Genomic DNA, 16792 nt, shown 5'->3' with positions numbered 1-16792 from the left:
CCAAAAAACATAAAGGAATGTTTTTAAAATCTAAGCTTTATTTCTTTAAATGTTCTTTCTTCCTTCTAGTTGTCCCATGTCTAGAGAGTCTAATTTTCTTAAACCCCAATTCTCCCTATGGCTCTCAGGAAGCCCCATAACTCCCCCATTCCTCCAACTTCTCCAGGTCTTTGTCTACCTAAACATCCTGCTCATTCTTCATCAGAACACCCAGAACTGGATTGTTTATAACAGGGCTCTCTTTAGTGGGTAAGGAACGGAGGGAAACTGGGGACACAAAAACAAAAACAAAAATTCTCTTTAGCAGGCCACATTGTAAGATTGAACAGGGAAAAAGGAACACACCTCCACTGGTAGTCTTTGTCCTGACTCGATGAATGGGGTCTGCCACCCATAGCAGCCCTCATAGGTTCTGCAATTTCAGGTATCATCAGGGAGCTGAGACACTGGCAGCAAAGGTCCTTTTGAAAAACATCATGAAATATTAATATTTAATTCTGACATTTAACTGCACTTTGTACAAACAATCCTAAACCTACTTACATTGTTTTTCACTTTTTTTTTTTTTGGCATGGGCCGGCACTGGGAATGGAACCCAGGTCTCTGGCATGGCAGGCAAGACTTTTGCCACTGAGCCATTGTCACACCACCCTACTTACATTGTTTTTAATGGGCTTAAGAATATGAGTCAACTAAAATGCATATTTGACAAAGCATCTATAAATTACAACCACATGCACACATTGTCCAAGCAAAGCAGAAGGATCATTTGCTTCTGAATTTCCTAGCTAATATGCATTTATCTGTATTCATTTGCTACTTTTGGGTTCCATAGTGACCTCCATGTAGGTCACCTGGAACTGGAATGGTTTTAAACAACCCTATACAAAGAAGAAAACCTTGAAGAAGCCTCTCTGGCTGCAAGGGGGTTTGACCTTCAGTTACATTTGTTAGAAAATTAACCTGCATTTTCCTATCATCTTCCAAATTATTTTGTACCTCAGGTCCCTGATGAAACTAAAAACTTCTACTTCAACTCATATTTTTATCATGTTATGTGAGCTTTTGCCTGTACAAAGTGAAAACAAAATCTGGAGGGCAGTTTGCATGCATGTTTGAAGAGAAAAAGGAACTGGCGTGGCCCTTGATTTCTAGTCAGTTTTAGAAAGTTTCAGGGACCTTGAGTGAAAACAGGGATGTTCTGCCTGTTCCAATTCCTTAATCCATTTCCAATTCCTGTTCTTAGGCCAGCTTTCCACAGTGGTCAGGGAAAGACACCAGCAGGCTGCTGCATTATCCAGTTGTTAATCTTCAGGGCTCAGTGTTTGAAAATAGGGAACTGAATATTGTGATGTGGGGCTGGCCTACATACTAAATAAATAACCCAACGCCTAATCCCTCCAAAAGCTGGGGCCTAGGGCAAGGCTAGAGGGGGCCTGAGTTGGGACAGAGCCTAAAAAGAGCAAGAGCCGGGATGGGGCTAGAGTTAAGTAAAGTAGGAAGGAGAGACTGAACTGCAATTGTTAGCTTTCAGTGGGAGTGGGTGTGGTAGTTTGAAGCTGTATGTACCCCAGGAAAACATGTTCTTATGTTTTATTCCATTTCTGTGAAGTACACCCTGGGATGTTGGGAAATTTCCTTTGTGTGGTAGCAAGCCTGTTCCAGATTTGACTGATTCTCTGTCACCACAAATTGAAGTTGTGGGGGTCCAGGGTCCAGATTCCCCTCGATATTGAGTGCTTTCCCCTCCATATTGAGAGCAGGGCATTGCATATAGCTGCCTTCATGATAGGGACAGACATTAAAGGTCATCAAACCTCCTTGGGGTGGGGAAGAGAATGTACAAATGGTAAAAAGGCATTGAAACGCCCCTTCCCTGATCACTGCTGATAACAAACCTCCAAACCCCTGTGTCATGAGACCCTGCTGAAACTCTCTTGTCACACCTTATGAAATTTCTTTGTCCTGAACCCTTATAAGCCACCCTCTGGCACTCCTCACCCTTTGCAGAGTGCTAACCTTCATTTTCCACAGCTGGCTGCTACCGTGGAAAATCTTCTCCTGTCCGTAAGTCCTAATAAACTCATTCTAACTCCTTGCCAGGCGTAACCTTTGGTTTTAGGACTGAGCTGGGTTTTAACAGAAGTCATGATGCAAACCATCAAGTGCTACAAAGTTGCTTTTCAATAGTAGCATTAAAAACCTTGAGTTTATTCTTATGCTTAGTTTTGGCCAAAATGACCCCAACCTGTGAGCTTCCTTTCACTCCTTGGTTTATCTCTCAAGACAGTGAAACTTTGACCCCCTGACAGCTCATTAGAAATTTTGCTTGAATGCTCCTGAATTCCTCCTTACCTATTCATGTATATTTGTCATTTTGGCCAATGAATTATAAATGATACCCAAATATCCCTGTATACAGTCCTCTTTCTTTTATTTGTCAGGCTTTGAAAACTTTACTCAAGAAATCTTGACCAGGGAGAATATTTTCACAACCAGATGCCTTGTCAGACTCAGGAAAGGATCCAGTCCACCCTTTAGTATCAATCTTTTTTATTTCAAACTGTCTAGCAGTGCAGATGTGGAAAAGCATTAGATGTAGTTTTGAGGAACTTAGTGGGAGGAGAGAGGATATGCTAATAAATATTGACAATGGATTCCTTGAAGCATGTAGCTTTTTGTTCAACTTATATTGTAAAAACATTTCATTCAGCAATGATAAGAAACTAAGAATTCTGCTAAACTGAGGAGGGTTTTGATCAGAAAACAAGACTCCTTCCCAAATATCAGCTTGGAGCTTGGTACTGCCTCTTGGCTACCCTTTGATAATATTTCCCTGATAGCTTCTTATTATGGTTGGATTTAAACATCAAAGAGACTTTCCAATAATGATTTTCCCCGTATCAGTCATTGTCACCTCAAGTCTGAAGGTAGCATTTGTATTAATATTTGACCTAAAGGTCCAAATCCAGATTCTTACTTATTAAAGTTTGGTCCATGGACCAACAGTGGCATTGGCATCATCTGGGAGGTGAATGCAGAATCTCAGGTTCCTTTGCAGACTTGTATTTTAACAAGATCTCCAAGTGATTTATGCACACATTGGAAATTTCTAAAACACTAGCTGAATCATATAATTTAAAACTCAGTAGTCCAAAACTTTCATGTTACAGATGAAGAAACTAAGGCCCAAAAAGACATGATATCAGGAGACGGGTTTAAAATACAATTCATCCAACTGGCCAAGACATTTAACATCTCTATGCTTTGAGTTATTCGTCAACAAAATGAGAATAATAGTGACGATCATATTAGGCTGTTGTTAAAAACTGAATAAGATGGACAGTAAGGAAAAGTTTGGTAATGGTACAGAGTATGCAAGTATCAGTTGCTTGCTTTGCTACCTGTGGCAGCCAAGGCAATATGCTGCTCAGCTCTTCCTTCAAGAAAGAGCTGGCCTCTTAGTTGATCCTATCCAGCTATTAGGGTTTTCAGGATCCACCTCAGCACTCAAATAGAGGCCATCTTTTCTTTGTTAATCCTGGTGAGTAACTAAGCATGCCAGAGATAAGGGCCTGGCCAGATCTGCCTGAAGCAGGGTTCCTCTGGAAATCCATCTTTCCTCCATTTTTTCCCAGGTGCCTGGGACTTTGTCAGATCTGCAATATATCCAGACTTTCCCTGTAACTTCCTGCTGCTTCTCCTTTTTCCTTTCTCAGATGTCAGGTCTGCATCGTGGTCTGAAGTCTTTCCTTTTCCAATCCTGCTTTCACACCCCTTTATCTTCACAAACTCCACCTCAAAAAAGCTCTGCACTCCTAACTTCAACTCAGCACCTGCTTTCTGGAAGACACATTGACACAGTGGCTTAGCCACACAGTAGCTCAACTATTGCTAGAATCAAGGTCCTAGATTGGGTTATAAATATAAGTACAAATAATTGCAATTTGTTCTTGATCATGCCGTATTTTTGATAACGTAGTACAAAGGAGAAGTAGAGACTGGGCTGGGAATTAAGAAAACTTTGTTCTAAACATGATTTTGGCTCTGAATAGTTATGCAACCTTGAAAAAATGCATTGCATCCCTATGGACTAACTTTCCGCAGGTACAAGATGAATTGAACTAGATGGCTTTCAAGGTCTTGAACAAGTTAAGACAAAAATAAGTGGCTAAGCCACCTAAGAGACTGGGCTCTGGAGTCAGATTAACTTGGTCTGAATCCCTGATCTGTTATATACACTCAGCCATTTTGCTTAAACTCTCTGAGATTAGCCTTATTATCTGTAAAAAAACAAACAAACCAAAAACAAGACTAGTGTGAGTATTTACTTCATAGGATTCTTATGCTGATTAGAAAATGAAGTTTTAGAATACATTGTATATGATCAATAAATGTTTAATATTATTGTTATTATAAAAGTTACCTTTTCCTAAAATTCTCTAAATCTAGAATTAATACTGAATAATAATTAGAACCAGAGACACCAAAATAAGAAACTGTATAGGAACAGAATGCTGAAAAAAAAAGAATAAAAAAAGAAGAAGACAGTTTTTATTCCATTTGCCTTTCAATAAGTACTTATTCAAGAAGGCCTTTGACAAAATGCAGCACCATTTCTTTTCTTTTTTTTTTTTTTGAAGGAAAAAAGGCAACTTCATTTATTTGGAGACAGCAGAAAGGCTTAATTGCATTCTAATTTGAACACCTAGGTTGGTAAGGAATCCCTTGAAACTTCTTTTGAAGATCTGAGTTCCTCTAACTGTGGACTGGAATTGAGCAGAAATACACGTCAAGTTTCCCTCAAGTCATTGCTTAGGCTCCAGGGAAGGTGCTGGACACTTTCAGTCAACAAGCAGCTTACTGGTAACAGCACCTCTTAATGCTGGAGTCTTGTTATTCGGAAACAAGCCGCTTCTGAATTAGAAAAATAATTTAGTTAAATATGCAGCACCATTTCTTTATTAAAAAGTAAATTCAGAAAACTAAGAATAGATGAGAACTTTCTCAACCCAGTAAAGGCCATTTATAAAAAGTCCACAGCTAACCTCATACGAAATGGTGAAAGATTGAAAGCTTTCCCAGTAAGGGCAGGGAAATGGCAAAGATGCCCCCTTTCACCACTGCTATTCGATATCGTACTGGAAGTTCTAACCAGAGTAATTGGGCAATAAAAAGAAATAAAATGTATCCAAACTAGAAAGGACGTTACACTGTTTTGATTTGCAGATGCATGCTCTTAAATATAGGAAATACAAACGAGTCCACAAGAGCAAATAAAAATGTTCAGCAAAATGACCTTTCCCAGCCTATTGTGGATCTTTGGGATATGACTATCATAAATTGTCATTGTCTAGGATCTTGGGTCTAGCAATAACTGGGCTACTAAGTCAATTAGGAATTCCAGGAAGCAGATGCTGAGTTAGAGTTAGGAGAGTTGAGCTTTATTGAGAAGGTAGAGCTTGTGAAGATAAAAGAGGGAGGAAGCAGGTCTGGAAAAGGAAAGACTTCAGACTATGATACAGACCTGACATCTGAGAACGGATCAACATACGAAGATCAATACACAAAACTCAACTGTGTTCTTATACACTAGCAATGAAAAATCTGAAGAAGAAATTAAGAAAACAATTCCATTTATAATTCTAAAAGAATAAAATACCTAGGAATAAATTTAACCAAGATATAAAAAACCTTGTACCTTGAAAAGTATAATATACTGCTGCTGAAAGAAATTAAAGAAGACAAGACATCCCATGTTGATGGATTGGAAATGTTAATATTGTTAAGAAGTCAATATTACCCAAAGCAATCTGCAAATTCAAATTCAATGCAATCTCTATCATAATTCCAGTAGTCTTTTTAACAGAAATGAAAAAAACTGATTCTCAAATTCATGTGAAACTGCAAGAAGCCGTGAAGAATGAAAAACAAATCTTCAAAATAAAGAACGAAAATTGGAGGACTCACTCTTCCCAATTTCAAATTGTACTACGAAGCTACATTCATCAAAACAATGTGTTACTGGCATAATGATAGACAACTAATCAGAACAAAATTAAAAGTCCGTAAATAGACCCACAAATCTGTGGCCAGTTGATTGTCCATGCAATAGGGACAAAATAGTCTTTTTAACAAATGGTGCTGGATATCCACAAGCAAAAGAATGACCTTAGATCACTACTTCATACCATATACAAAAATCAACTTAAAATGGTTCAAAGACCTATAATATAAGAGCTAAAACTATAACGCTCTTAGAAAATGACATATGGTTGAATCTTCATAACTTCGGATTCAATAATGGATGCTTAGATGCAATACCAACAGCACAAACAGCAGAAGAAACAATAATTAAATTTGATTACAATAAGGTTAAAAACTTTTGTGCATCAAAAGAAATTATCAAGAAAGTAAAAAGAAAACCTGCATAATGGGAGAAAATAGTTGCAAATCATATATGGGATAAGGGCTCAATATCCAAATTATATAAAGAACTTTTACAATACAAGAACAAAAAGACAAACAACCCAATTTTTTAAATGGGCAGAAGACTTGAGTAGAGATTTCTCCAAAGAAGATATACAAATGTCCAGTAAGCAAATGAAAAGATGCTCAACATCTTTGGCCATTAAGGGAATGCAAATCAAAACCACACTGAGATACCACTTTATGGTCACAAGGATGGCTCTTTTTTTTAATGGAAAATAACAGGTGTTGGATAAGATGCAGAGAAATTGAAACCCTAGTGCATAGTCACTGTGGAATACAATATTGTTGCTCAAAAAGTTAAGTATAGAATTCCCATATGACCTGGTAATTCCACGTCTAGATGAAAGTGAAAAACAGGTCTCTTCATTGTTTATAGCAATATTATTCACAGTGGCCAAAAGGTAGAAACAACCCAAGTGTCCATCAACAAATGACTGGACAAACAAAACGTGATATATTTGCACAATGGAATATTATCTGGCCGTAAGAAAGACTGAAGAGACATACTGCACCATAGAAGAACTTTGAAAACATCATACTCAGTGAAATAAGCAAGGCACATAAGAACAAATACTGTATGACATCACTTGTAAGAAATGATTAGAAAAAACAAATATGCAAAGATCAAACATAGAATAGAGGTTGCCAGGGGCTGAGAGGAATAGGAAAGGAGGAGTGTTAAAGAAAGAAAGAAATAGAGAGAGAGAAAGAAAGAAGGATGGAAAAAAAGAAAGAAGGAAGGAAGGAAGGAAGGAAGGAAGGAAGGAAGGAAGGAAGGAAGGAAGGAAGGAAGGAAGGAAGGAAGGAAGGAAGGAAGGAAGGAAGGAAGGAAGGAAGGAAGGAAGGAAAGATAACAGAAAGATTTATTGACCAATTTCTTTATATCAGATTGGCTTGGTGCTGGGGATAGAATGATGAGCAAGGGAGAAGTTATCCTTGCTATCAAGGATGTTATAGAACTGAACAAGCAATTAAAATGGAATATGTAAGTGCCACAAAAGGAAAAGTACAAGGAGCTCTGGGAGCATAGAACATGATTTGGGGTAGATCAGAGCAGTCTTTCTTCCAAAAGTGAAGACTACAGTGAAACCTGTGAGATGAGTAAGAATTAGTCAGGCAAAGAATTGGAGGATGGTTCCAACATATACACAGGCCATGAGGTAAGAGAAAAGCAAGGCCTGTTCAACATCTTTTTTGTGTGTGTGTGCCAATTTTGGTAAACAGATTTTTCTAGAAATTTCTTCAATTCATCTAAATTCCCAAATGTATATGCATAATATAGTTCATAATATCCTCCATATATGTTTCCTGTTCCTGCTATAACAAATTACCACATATTGAGTGGCTTAAAACAACAAAAATTTATTCCCTTCCAGTTCTGAATCAATGTGTTGTCAGTGCCATGCCCTCTAGAGAGGTTATAGGGGAGTTGCTATTGTTTATCTTTTTCCAGCTTCTGGTGCTTTCAGCTGTACTGCTCCAATCTCTGCTTCTGTCTTCACATTGCCTTCTTCCCTTCCCTGAGTGTTTATCCTTTCTGTCTCCTATAAGGACACTTATTCTTAGATGTAGAGCCCACCCAGGTAATCCAGAATCTCAAGATCTTTAACTTGATTACATCTGCAAAGACCCTTGTTCCAAATAAGAAAAGGTTCACAGGTTCAAAGGATTAGGACATGGATATATCTTTGTGAAAACCACCATTCAACCCACTTATCTTCGTGTGATTTTTTAATGATTGTAGGTTTGTTGTGATTTCCTTTTTTCTCTCCTGACATTGCTTATTTGTGGCTATTCTCTTTTTTTCCTTGATTTGGCTTGCAAGGGTTTTATTCAATTTTATTGGTTATTTTGAAAAACCTTTGGTTTTGTTGATCCTCTCTACTGATTGTTTTCTATCTTGTCAATTTCTGCTCTTAACCATTTCCTTCTTTTTTCTTTCTTTTATTGGATTTGCTGTTCTTTAACTTCTTGAGAAAGATGTTTAGTTCTGTTTTTTTCTAATACACATATTTTAAGACTTCTTTTCTTAAATATTCATACTTTGTTGGCTAATAAATTTAGTTTAAGGCTATAAATTTCCTCTAAACATGGCTTTAAATGAAACTCACCAGTTTCATGTCTTATCTTTAGAATCACTGAGTTTAAATTATTTCCTGTTTTGCACTGTAAAGTGAGTTTCTTCATTTACACACACTTGGTGATTTTCTAACTTAACTCTACTGTTGTTAGGAATCATGTCAAGATTTGTTTATTTTTTGGTTAATGTTCTACTTTTCTTTGAAAATAATATGCATTCTTCAGTGTTTAGGTGCAGCATTTTAGTCATGTTGATTACCCAAGATTGTTACTTATGATATTCAAATTTTCTATATCCTTACTGATATTTTGTCTGCTTGTTTTGTTAGCTGTTAAGTGAAAGGTGTTAAAATCTTCCACTATATTTTGTAATTACCTGTTTCTCCTTGTATTTCTGTTTCTGATATTTGTTTTATTTATTTTGAATCTATTTTATTAAGTATAAATGGATTTATAATTGACAGGTTTACCTGTCAGTTTTACCCTTGTGTGTCATTATAAAATGATATTTCTATCTCTGGTAATGACTTTTGCTCTAAAGTTTACTGTGACTGATATTAATATATCTACACAAGATTTTTAAAATAATGTTTGCATTGTATATCCTTTATCATTCTTCTTTACTTCACCTTACTGCATCCTCTGGTTTAGAAATGAGGCATGGACATACCATATAGTAGTAATTATTGTTTTTACTGCTGTTGCTGAAATCCATCTAATAATCTTTATTTTTTACTAAAGCATCTCAACCATTTACATTGAAATTAATTACTGCAATGTTAAGTTAAATCTACTATCTTACTGTTTGCTTTCTATGATTTTCTTATGTTCCTTTTTCTCTTATCTTACCTTATTTGTAATTTATTTGTATTTTTAGTATCCCATTTTTCTATTTCTTTGTTAAATATACTTTTCTTACTCTTCTTTTATTGTTTACCCAAGAGAATTACACATAATTCTTCACTTATCATAACTAATGTAACTTAATTCTGCTCCTTCTTTTTAGAAAACCTACAGGTTTTGGTTTAATTCCTTTTACCCATTTCCTGTTCTGTGCTATTATTGCCATGTATTTTAAGTCTTGTGAGTCATTATTATTCTTTTTATACAGTTGCTATTCCTTTATATTTACCACATATCTGTCCTTTTTTTGTTCTTTATTTCTTTTTTGCATTTCTAAGTAGGATTTATTTTCCTCTGTTTGAAAATATTTTTAAATATTTCCTTTGAGTGCTTCATGTGGTGACAAATTTTCTGAGTTTTTTTCCCTATATCTTTATTCTAACCTTTATTTTTAAAATCTATTTCTACTAGGAAGATATTTTTAAAAAAGAATTTAAAGAGGCAATGCATAGTATTGTGGCTTTCATCTTCTATCTTGAGAAATCAGATGACAGTCTTAATTGTTTCTCTTTTGCTTTTAAAATCTTTCTCTGGCTACTTGTGCTGGTTTGAAACTGTTATGTATCCCCAGAAAATGCCATGCTCTTTTAGTCCAGTACTGTGAGTGCAAACCTATTATGGGTGGGATCTTTTGGTTGGGTTACTTCAATTGAGATGTGATCCACCCCATTCAAGGTGGGTCTTAATCCTTTTACTGGCATCCTTTATGAGAAGATAAAGGGCACAAAAAGCCAGAAATACCCAGACAAGTTTGGAGAGAAAAAAGCCCCAGAGAAGTTAAGAGAGGATCCACAAAAGCTCAAAGAGGAGGTCACTGAAACCAGATGCTGACAACTGTGAAACCCAGGAGTGAAGGGACAGCAGATACCAACCATGTGCCTTGCTATCTAACAGAGGAACCCCGGATGCCATCAACCTGTCTTCAGAGTCCAGGTATCATCCTGTTGATGCCTTAATTGGGAAATTTTCAAGGCCTAAGAACTATAAATTGTAAGTTAATAAATCCCCATTGTAAAAGCCAATCCATTTCTGGTATTGTGCATTCCACTAGCTTTAGCAAACCAAAAACATTACTTTTAACATTTTTTTCTTTCTGTACCTAGACATTTTCATCTTTGTGCTTATCTTGCCTCTGTATTCTCTGAATCTCTGACTTGATATCCTTCTTCAGTTTCAAATAATCTTAACAGTTATCACTTCAAGTATTGTTTCCCCACCACTCTCTCTATTATTCTTATGGGACTCCATGCATGTGCATATTATATCTTTTCAGTGGATCCCCTATGTTTCTTATGTTCCTTGCTGTACTTTGAATCATTTTGTCTGGATATTTTCTTCTGTCTTCTTATTCACTAATTCTCTCTTCAGCTATTAAACCTATTTGCTATTAAATCTATCCAATGAATTTTTAATTTTAGGTCTAAAATGTCAGTATGACCCCCTTCTACAGATTCCAATTCTCTGAAAAAATTCTCAATTTTATCTTTTATTTCCTTGAAAATATTAAGCACATTTAAAAAAATCTGAGTCTGATAACTACGTAATCTTGATCTCATGTGGGTCTTTATCTATTTTCTGTTATTTTCCTTGTTTTTTATTGCATAATCTCCCTTTTTGTCTTAGCGTGCCTTTGAAATTCACTAGCAAATTTCTGAGAATTTCAATCTAGAATTCAAAAGCTTGGCAATCTGTTTTATGGGGCTCTTATTTGGATATAACATGGTCCTGGAGTTGTAAAATTGGGGTCATCTTTGGAGAACCAAGTAGTAAATAACATAATAAAATCATCCAATTTTTGAACAGAAGATACTTCACCTAAGGAAAATAATGTAGCACATGAATTTAAAGACAGTAAGTGGACTGCCAAAAGATACAGTAGCACCCATAATTTTGTCTTCACACTCACACATAAAAACCTTGGCATTTTATTTGATATGCTTCCCATGCTGTTTCCTGCATTTTGGGAGACAACAAAGATTCTAGTTAGCCCAAGTAGGAAATCACAAGCCAGACACGTGGTAAGAAACTTTAATCTGTAGTAAAATATGACCAGTGTGGGCAGTGGAGGGCTTGCTTAATATTGGAAAATGTCACCAACTATAGGTAGTTGGCTTGACCATTTACTGTTCAGCTTTCTCTAGGGCAACCAAATTCCTCCTTTGAAATTAATACTTGATTTCCAGCTCTTGTAGCTGTTATTTTTAGAAGTGATTAATGGACCTGAGTTAAAATGCTCTTTCTAAAAAGGAAGTGCTTCAGTCTCTTGACCAATGATATGGTAGCACCATTTCCTAGTTGACTAGCCGTAGGTCAGGGAATAAAATGTTCATAATAAAATAGATGTAACAGAACCAGAGCAATGATCTTGTAGGAAATTAACATCCACTATCTCTATGGATTTCTTATTTAAATCAGGGATTATTTTAAAAGAAGCCCAGATCCTTGTTGCTTTTCTCAGACTGAGTTCAATACTTAGGAGGCTATTAGTTTCTTGTTTGCCAGACAAGAAGAGTCACACAAAGTAGGAAAGACCCAGGACCCATAGACCTGGATTTCAGGGTGGACCCATAGCCACCACACAGGATGTGACCCAGAAATGGCACACCTCTGCTGAGAATAAAGCTGCCTGTTAATCTTATCAATGAGTTCTGTCCTTGGATGAGACCTCGTTTATGACCATTGCCTGATAAATGAGTATCTTCTCCTCCTTCAGGGAATCTGAAATATGCATTCCTGTTTCTGCAGCTGACTAACAGAGCACAATGTAATAACAGATATTATATGCAAATGCTGCATGTAATTTTCTTCCCAAATGGGGGTATTTGAGCTCATATGTGTCATAGTGACATATACTGAGGAAAATCTAGAGAAAACCTTCCAACAAATAAGCACAATCATAAAGGAAAAGCTCCCCCCCACAGAACCAAATTAATGGATGCAAGTTTATAGAGAAGGAAACCCCACTTAATAAGTTTTCAGAACCCCAACAAATTAAATTAAATAACTAATGTAGGGTTAGAAGAATAATGCCTTTAACAATTTTTAAATAATTGCTTTATTGAAATATAATTTATGTACCATAAATTTACCCTTTTAAATGATAAAATTTAGTGATTTCTAGTATATTCATAGAGTTGTGCAGCCCTCACCACTACCTAACCATGGTTATTTTCTAACTTTCCACACAGTGCAAAAAAATCTTTCTAACCCCCAAATTTCAGGTATCTTTTGGATGTACTCATACCATTTCTGTGGTGACTCTTCATTGGCCAAAGTTGGGTCATTGTCATCTTCAATCCAGTTCTACAGCAAATCTCCTGAACAAAAAGAGAATATGTGGATCACTGGACAGTTGCACTGGGTATTTTTGTTCAGATGTCATAGATACTTGAAATTGTATTTGCAGGAAAAGCAAGGCATTATTTTATGTGTGTAAGCAGACCTTTTTTCTAGGATCTCTGGACCTGGGTTCTACAAGCACGCTGCTTATAAACTTGGACAAGTCACTTAATCTCTCTGGACTATTTCTTTTTCATTTGTAGAAGCGAAAAAATCTCATATTTACTGAGAATCCACTCTGTAAACAGGGTGTTATGACAAATACCAGGGGTGTGGAGTAGGCTACTGTGGATTATGTGAGAAGTTGACATTTGAGCTGAAAGTTGAATGTTGCAAATGAAAAGCCAAGTAAAAACCTGAGGGTAGAAACTTCCAGGCAAAGGGTAAAGCAACTATAAAGATTACAAGAGTAAACTGGACTTACTATACATGGATTTTCTTCAGAAGAAAAGAACCCCAAGTGTTTTGTTTCTTTATTCTCTTGAATTTTGACCCTATCATTTATCACTGCCTCATTCTTCAAACTCATGGGTTTTCAGAAAATATCTTAAAGAGAAACATTTTCATCTTTGTGCTTATCTTGCCTCTGTTTCTCTGGAAAACTCTGATTAGCACACCCTTCTATAGTGTTATTGCCCTTAGGGTTCCCAAACTAAAGCCCTGGGACTTTACCAGTCATCCTCCCCCTGAGCCAAACATGAATTCAAATTTTAGTCCCCTAGCTCTGTGAGTCTGTTGAAAGCGCCATTCAGTTCTCAGGTTAATCTTCTGGAACCTGGATTTCCTTTAGAAGAAAAGAACCCCAAGTGTTTGCTACTTTATTCTCTTGAATTTTGGCACTATCATTTATCACTGTCTTATTCTTCAAACTCATGGATTTTCAGAAAATCCATTTGTCCAATTTTTCTAATGATTCTCAGTAGACTGTTTGGACCAAATTACCTAAATTGACATTATTAAGAACAGAACTCCCAAGGCCTGTTCAAGAATTTAAAAATATTTAGAATAACTAAAGAGAGGAATGTGAATTACGGTTGTGAAAAATGAAAATAAATAAACTGGTATTAATTATCTATGGTGGTCCTAAGAAGTTACACAAATTTGGTGGCTTAAAACAACACAAAGAATATTATTTTACAGTACTGTAGATTAGAAACTTGGCTCAGGTTTCATTGCACTAAATAAAGTCAAGTTGTTAGCAGGTCAGTGTTCTTTTCTGGAGGCTCTAGGGGAGAATCAAAGAACCATGAATTCTTTGGTTCGTGGACTCCTTCTCCATCTTTGGAGCCAGCACAAAGGATCAAGTCATTCTCACATTGCATTGTTCCAACCATCTGTTTTGCCTCTTTTCCATTTTTAAGGACACATGTGATTGCATTGTGTCACCTGAATAACAAAGGGTAGTCTCTCATTTTAGAATTGGATGACTAGCACCTGGAGTTCATCAACAACCTTAACTCTTCTTTGCCATGTAAGGTAACATATTCAGGGGCTCTGAAGATTAGGACATGGACATCTTTGAGGAGATTATTTTTCTGCCTACTATAAAAGGGAGGGCACCCGGCTAGCACCTGATGTCCTTCTTGCCAGTTCATTGCTTCCAGCTTCTGATTCTAATTTTCCAAGCATCTGTGTGCTTAGCTTCTCAGGGACAAAACTCTGGATTTCTTCACTTAGCTTCCCTTGGATCTCTCTAGGTTCTGACTTTTCAGTATTGTCAGTCCTTGCTTAGCATATCATGGGAAGGCACATGACAATGTCTGCTGGGCTCTGCATTTCCAAACATCTGTGTCTTGGTGTCTGCTCTTTGTATTGTCTGTCTGAGCATCTGTGTCAGCACTCCAGTCATCTCTGTCAGCACTACAAGCATCTCCAAATGTTTTCGTCTGAGCTTTCTCTCTCAGTAAGCTCTCTTAAAGATTCCAGTAAATTAAGACCCACCTTTGAATGGGCAGAGTCACATCTCCATCTAATCACAGTTGGGTGGGCTACATCTCCATGAAAGCAAACTAATCAAAATGGTGCGTCGCTATGGGAACAACTTAATCAAGAGGTCCCATCCTACAACGTTGAATCAGGATTAAAAGAACATGGCATTTCTGGGGTCCACAACAGTCTCAAACCAGCACACTAACCCAAGGAGCAGGAAAACACACACACATACTCACATAAATACACCTTATCTTTATTTTGACTTCTTTCCACATCCTTACCTTTAGCAGGAACAGTTTTGAATAATATATTCTGATTCTAAACTAGACTCCTTCCAATAAGACAATTGAGCAAATTCACCCCCTCACCTCTTTATCTGCTTTATCATGGGGAAGACGTTTGCCAAATCCCTAAGGTCTTTAATCATAATAAATGATTTGGGATTTTAAATCAGAATAAGATAAAGCTTTGGAAACATTTTCTCTTTCCATTAAAACCCTTCACCTTGAACGGAAAATTTTCTGGAAGTAAAGACTTATTAGGGATCAAGCCTCCTTTCTAAATGAATTATTCAGGAGGATGAAGAGCTGGGTCAAGCATCTCTTTCAACTACATTTGACTAATCAGCCCCATTGTTCTTCCAGCTCTCAATAACTGTCCATAGCAACCATGTGATTAGAGAATCTTTCATTTACAGAACAAACGGCAATCTTTTGCATGTTTATTTCTTACCTTCTGGTTCCAGGATATAATTAACACTCTCCAACATGGACCTCTCCAGTCACAGGCCTCCCCTCATCCCCAGGGCTAGGGGCTAGGAACCCACCTCAGGTTCTTTGATCTAACTCATAACTTCCATTGGTTCTAAATGACATCACCCATCCCAGGCTGGTTTCCACTGCCCACTGCTCATTATCTCATTCCATCCTGAATCTCTAAAACAAGGAGAGCAATCTATCTGGCACATACCTCCTTTCTTCCATCATATGCTGTGAACACATGTCTTAGTGTCCCAAAACCTGGGTTCAAATCAGAATTTGACACTTGTTAGTCGGCTTTACTAGTTATGTAATAATAGTACATCCTCATAGGGTTATTGTGAGGATTAAATTAATTAATACATGGAAGATCATGTGTAATAGTGCCATTCGAAGTGTATTTCTTGGATTGATGTGGTCCACAAACTGCAGCTAATCTGCAACTAGAAAAGCATGACAGTTAATTTCATTTGTCAGCTATGCTAGGTTATGGTATCCAGTTGTTTGGTCAAGCCAGCAGTGGCCTGATAGTTACTGTGAGGTTATTTTGATGGTGATTTTGCATTTATAGTCAATTGATTGCATCTACAGTTTATAGGTCTGTAATCAACAAAAGAGATTATGGTCGCCAATGAGTTGACTCTCCTCATTCAACGGGTTGGAGTCTAACTATTTCACTGAAATTGGAAGAATTTCTGCCTCAACTTCAGTCATCCAGTTTCTTCTGTAGATTCAGCTTTACCTTCATTAGGATTTCCAGCTTGTGGCCTGCCCTATATTGTTGCATTTGAATTTTTAAATATTGAAAAGTATGTCACTTAGTCAAAGTGTGCATAAAGGCATTTAATATGGAGAATCACTGTCTCATTTATAAGCTTTTATGAAGTTATGATTATGAAATACAAAAGTTATGAGTATATAGCAATTCTCTAATCACTTACACATCCACTTTCAATGGAAAACATGTACAATTTTGCAGTTGTTTTCTTTTTCCTATACCATTGCCTAGTAATTCACTTTTACTGCATTTTACAAAATATTGATCTGTAAAACATTGGATATTAAACAAAAATAACTAGTCATTTACCACAGAGAATCTGAGAAAGTCCTGAATTAAAACAATGGTACTTAGTAAATGTGAAACACATTAAAAAGTGCCTGACAAATAATAAGTGCTTCATTAAGATGAATTTTATTATAATTTCCATTTTACAGATGAAGAATCTTAGGCACAAGGAAGTTAGGTAGCTTACCCAGTGTTCTGGGTTCATGGCCCAGTCCACTTGGGG

General features: G+C 36.7%; 1 long non-coding RNA gene across 1 annotated transcript; it reads right to left on the bottom strand.

Moving 5' to 3' along the window:
* Window positions 1-355: 355 nt before the first annotated feature.
* LOC143646178 (uncharacterized) lies at window positions 356-15591 on the bottom strand. Its single transcript, XR_013157366.1, has 3 exons — window positions 15478-15591; window positions 12719-12791; window positions 356-461 (listed from the first exon to the last, which is right to left on the bottom strand). It is a non-coding gene; the product is annotated as an uncharacterized LOC143646178 (long non-coding RNA).
* Between the last annotated feature and the right edge of the window lie 1201 nt (window positions 15592-16792).

Source organism: Tamandua tetradactyla, chromosome 9 (genome assembly GCF_023851605.1).
Source record: "Tamandua tetradactyla isolate mTamTet1 chromosome 9, mTamTet1.pri, whole genome shotgun sequence".
In the NCBI taxonomy this organism is placed as follows: Eukaryota; Metazoa; Chordata; class Mammalia; order Pilosa; family Myrmecophagidae; genus Tamandua; species Tamandua tetradactyla.
The sequence above is the reverse complement of the archived record's forward strand: the minus strand, read 5'-3'. Positions and strand labels throughout refer to the sequence as shown.